Below are 6,438 nucleotides of genomic sequence, written 5' to 3'. Positions count from 1 at the left end.
ACAGCCTTAGAACATATGTATGCATGATTGAATCACAATAATTTTTTTTTGACAAACTTAGAACACATATATGCATGATTAAATGACTATGAAATTTTTTTGACAACCTTAGAACACATATATGCATGATTGAATCACTGTAAATTTTTTTTGAAAGCCTTAGAACACATATGCATGATTGAGTCACTATGGAATTTTTTTCACAGTCTTGGAACACATATATGCATGATTGAATAACTATAGTTTTTTTTTTATAATTTAAAACACATATATATGTGTGCTTGAATCCCTATAATTTTTTTTGACAAACTTAGAACACATATATGCATGATTTAATCACTGTGAACTTTTTTTAACTACCTTAGAACACATATATGTGTGATTAAGTCACTATGATGTTTTTTTGACAACATTAGTACACATATATGCATTGATTGAATCACTATAAAATATTTTTGAAGACTTTAGAACACATACATGCATGATTGAAACACTATAAAAAAAAAATTACAACCTTAGAACGCATATATGCAGCATTGAATCACTGTGAATTTTTTTTGACAACCTTAGATCACATATATGCATGATTGAATCATTATGAAATTTTTTGGACAGCCTTAGAAGATATATATGCATGATTGAGTCTCTATGAAATTCTTTTGATTGCTTTAGAACACATATATGCATGATTGAATCACTTTAATTTTTTTTTACAGCATTAGACCACCTATTTCCATGATTGAATCACTATAAATTTTTTTTGACAACCTTAGAACACATATATTCAAGATTGAATGACTATAATTTTTTTTTTGACAGCCTTAGTGCACATATACGCCTGATTGAATCACTGTGATTTTTTTCTTACAATGTTAGAACACATATGTGCATGATTAAGTCACTTTGAAATTTTTTTGACAGCTTTATAACATATATGCATGATTGAATCACTATAAAAAAAATTGACAGCCTTAGAACACATATGTGCATGATTGAATCACTACAAATTTTTTTTGTCAACCTTAGAACACATCTATTCAAGATTTAATCACTACAAAATTTTTTTATAGCCTTAGAATACATATAAGCATGATTGAATCACTATAATTTTTTTTGGACAGCTTTAGAACACATACACGTATGATTGAATTACTATGAATTTTTTTGGACAACAATAGAACACATATATGCATGATCTATGAATTTTTTTGACAGCATTAGAACACATATATTCATTATTGATTCACCATAAAAATTTTTAGACAACCTTAGAACATATAAATGCATGATTGAATCACTATAATTTTTTTTTACAGCCTTAGAACACATACATGCATGATTGAATCACTGTGAATTTTTTTGGACCACCTTAGAACAAATATATGCATGATTGTATCACTATAAAAAAATTTGACAGATTGAGAACAAATATATGCATGATTGAATCACTAGAATTTTTTTACAACCTTAGAACACATATGCATGATTGAATCACTATAAATTTTTTTAGAGCGTTAGAACACATATATCCATGATTGAATCATAGTGATTTTTTTTAAAGCCTTAAAACAAATATCTGCATGATTTAATCACTATGAAATTTTTTTGAGTCTTAGAATACATATATGCAAGATTGAATTTTTTTGACAGCCTTAGAACACATATATGCATGATTGAATCACTATGAAATTTTTTTGACAGCCTTAGAACTAATATATGCATGATTAAATCACTATGAATTTTTATTGACAAACTTATAACATATATATGCATGATTCAATCAAAACGAAACTTTTTTGATAGCCTTAGAACACATATATGCATGATTAAATGACAATGAAATTTTTTTGACAACCTCAAAACACATATATACATGATTGAATCACTACAATTTTTTGTTGACCGTATTAGAACATATATATGCTTGATTCAATAACTAAGAAATTTTTTTGAGAGACTTAGAACACATATATTTATGATTGAATCACTATGAATTTTTTTTGACATCCTTAGAACACATATATGCCTGATTGAATCAGTATGAAATTTTTTTGCCAGCCTTAGAACACATATATGCATGATAAAATCACTATAAAGCTTTTTGACAGCCTTAGAACCCATATTCGTATGATTAAATCACTATGAATTTTGTTTACAACCTTAGAACACATATATGCATGATTGAATCACTATGAAATTTTTTTGACAATGTTAAAAGACATATATGCATAATTGAATTAGAATGAATTTTTTTTGACAGCTTTAGAACACATATATGCATGATTGAATCACTATGATTTTTTTTTTATAGCCTTAAAACACATATATGCATGATTGAATCACGATGATTTTTTTTTCAAAGCCTTAGAACACATATATGCATGATTGAATCACGATGATTTTTTTTTCAAAGCCTTAGAACACATATATGCATGATTGAATCATTATAATTTTTTTTTAACAACATTAAAACACATATATGCATGACCGAATCCCTATAATTTTTTTTTGACAACCTTAGAACGCATATATGCATGATTGAATCATTGTGATTTTTTTTGACAACCTTAGAACACATATATGCGTGATTGAATCACTATGACATTTTTTTGAAAGCATTAGAACACATATATGCATAATTGATTCAATAAAAACATTTTTTGACAACCTTAGAACACATATGCTTGATAGAATCACTATAAGTTTTTTTTTATAACCTTAGAACGCATATATGCATGATTGAATCAATGTGATTTTTTTTTTGACAACTTTAGAACACATATGTGCATGATTGAATCATTATGAAATTTTGTGGACAACCTTAGAACATATATATGCTTGATTGAATCACTATGATTTTTTTTTTACAAACCTAGAACACATATATGCATGATTCAATCACTATGATTTTTTTTCTACAGCCTTAGAATACATATATGCATGATTAAATGACTATGAAATTTTTTTGACAACCATACAACACATATATGCATGATTGAATCACTATAATTTTTTTGACAGCCTTAGAATACATATATACATGATTGAATCACTATGAATTTTTTTTGCTAGCCTAAGAACACATACATATGTATGATTAAATCCCTATGAAATCTTTTTAACAAACATAGGACACATATATGTATGATTGAATCATAATGAAATTTTTTTGACAGCTTTAGAACACATATATGCATGATTTAATCATAATGAAGTTTTTTTAACTGCCTTAGAACACATATATACATGATTAAATGACTATAAATTTTTTTTTACAATTTTTAAAAAAAAATTGATAGCCTTAGAACACATATATGCATGATTGAATCACTATAAATTTTTTGTACAGCATTAGAACACATATATGCATGATTGAATCACTATAATTTTTTTTTTACTAGCTTAAAACACATATATGCATGATTGAATTTCTATAAAAAAAAATGACGGCCTTAGAACACATATAAGCATGATTGAATCACTATGAATTTTTTTTGCTATCCTTTGAACACATATATGCACGATAGAATCACTATAAAGCTTTTTGACATCGTTAGAACACATATATGCAAGATTAAATCTCTATGACATTTTTTTGACAGCCTTAGAACATATATATGCCTGATTGAATCACCATAAATATTTTTGATAGCCTTAGAATACTTATATGCATGATTGAGTCAATATGAAAGTTTTTTGATAGCCTTAGACACATATCTGCATGATTGAATCACTATAATTTTTTTTTTGACAGCCATAGAACACATATATGCATGACTGAATTACTATGAAATTTTTTTAACAACCTTAGAACACATATATGTAGTATTGAATCACTATGAAATTTTTTTGACAACCTTAGGACACATACTTGCATGATTGAATCACCATAAAAAAATTTTAACGGCCTTAGAGCACATATGTGTATGATTGAATCATTGTGATTTTTTTTTGACAACCTTAGAATATATATATGCAAGATTGAATCACTATGAATTTTTTTTTAGAGCCTTATAATACATACATGCAAGATTGAATTTTTTTTGACAGCCTTAGAACACATTTATGCATGATTGAATCACTATGAAATTTTTTTGACAGCCTTAGAAAACAGATATATGTATGATTGAATCACTTTGATTTTTTTTAACAAATATAGAACACATATATGCATGATTGAATCATAATGATTTTTTTTTTATAGCCTTCAAACACATATATGCATGATTGAATCACAATGAATTTTTTATAACAGTCTTAGAACACATATATGCATGATTAAATGACTGATTTTTTTTGGACAGCCTTAGAACACATATATGCATGATTGAATCAGTATGAATTTTTTTGACAACCTTAGACACATATATGCTTGAATTACTATGAAAAATTCTTAACAACCTTAGAACACATATATGCCTAATAGACTCACTATTAAATGTTTTGATAGCTTAACAACACATATATTAATGATTGAATCACTGTAAAAAAAAATTGACAGCCTTAGAACACATATATGCATGATTGAATCACTATAAAGTTTTTTTGACAACCTTAAACACATATATGCATGATTAAATCACTAAATATTTTTTTGACAACCTTAGAACACATATTTGCATCATTGAATTACTATGAAATTTTTTTAACCACCTTAGAACACATATATGCAGGATTGAATCACTATGAAAATTTTTTTGACAGCCCTAGAACACATATATGTATGATTGAATCACTATTAAATTTTTTTGACAACCTTAGAACACATATATACCTGATTAAATCACTATGAAATTTTTTTTACCTCATTATCACACTTATATGCATGATTGAATCACTATAATTTTTTTTTGACAGCCTTAGAACACATGTATGCATGATTGAATCCCTGTGATTTTTTTTTAGAGCCTTAAAACACATATATGCATGATTGAATCACTATAAGTTTTTTTTGACAACCTTATCACACATATATGCATGATTGAATTAGTATGATTTTTTTTTTACAGCCTTAGACCACTTATATGTATGATTGAATCACTATGAATTTTTTTTCACAACCTTAGACACATATATGCATGATTAAATCACTATAATTTTTTTTTGACAGTCTTAAAGCACATATATGCATGATTGAATTACTATGGATTTTTTTTAACAACGTAAAAACACATATATGTGTGATTGAATCACTAAGATGTTTTTTTTTCTGCAATCAAACTTATATCTGCATGATTGAATCCCTACAAATTTTTTTGACAACCAAAGAACACATATAAGCAAGACTCAATCACTATAAAAAAATTTTGACAACCTTAGAATGCATATATGCATGATTGAATCACTGTGAATTTTTTTTCACAACCTTAGAACACATCCTTAAATGATTAAATCATTATGATTTTTTTTGGACAGCCTTAGATACTATATATGCGTGATTGAATCAACATGAATTTTTTTTGACAGCCTTAGAACACATATACGCATGATTGAATCACTACAAATTTTTTTGACAGCATTAGAAGAGATATATACATGATTGAATCACTATAATTTTTTTTTGATAACCTTAAAAGACTTATATGCAATATTGAATGACTACGATTTTTTTTTTACAGTCTTAGAAGACATATATGCCTGATTGAATAACTATATATTTTTTTGATAACGTTAGAACACATATATGCATGATTGAGTCACTATGAAATTTTTTTGACAGCATGAGAACACAAATGCATAATTGAATCACTATGAAATTTTTTTAACAGGCTTAGAACATATATATGCATGATTAAATCACTACAAAAAATTTTTGTTAGCATTAGAACACATATATGCATGATTGAATCACTATAAATTTTTTTTGACAACCTTAGAACACATATATGCAAGATTGAATCACTATGAAATGTTTTTGGATAGCCTTAGAACATTTATATGCAAGATTGAATCACTATGAAAATTTTTAGACAGTTTTAGAACGCATATATGCATGATTGAATCACTATGAAATTTTTTTGACAACCATAGAACACATATATGAATGATTGAATGACTATAATTTTTTTTGACAGCCTTAGAACACATATATGCATGGTTGAATCACTATGATTTTTTTTTTACAGCCTTAAAACACATATATGCATAATTGAATCACTATGAAATTTATTTGACAGCCTAACAGCACATACATGCATCTTTGAATCACTTTAAATATTTTTTGACAGCTTTAAAATACATATATGCATGATTGAATTACTATGATTTTTTTTAAAAAACTTACAACACATATATGCATGATTGAATCACTATGATTTTTTTTTAACAATCTTACAACACATATATGCATGATTGAATCACTATTAAAATATTTTCACAACCTTTGAACACATATTTGCATGATTTAATTAGAATGTTTTTTTTTTACAGCCTCCTTAG

This window comes from Nuphar pumila, chromosome 13, assembly GCF_984573655.1.
Source record: "Nuphar pumila chromosome 13, dmNupPumi1.hap1.1, whole genome shotgun sequence".
Classification (NCBI taxonomy): Eukaryota; Viridiplantae; Streptophyta; class Magnoliopsida; order Nymphaeales; family Nymphaeaceae; genus Nuphar; species Nuphar pumila.
Note: the sequence above shows the minus strand (reverse complement) of the source record.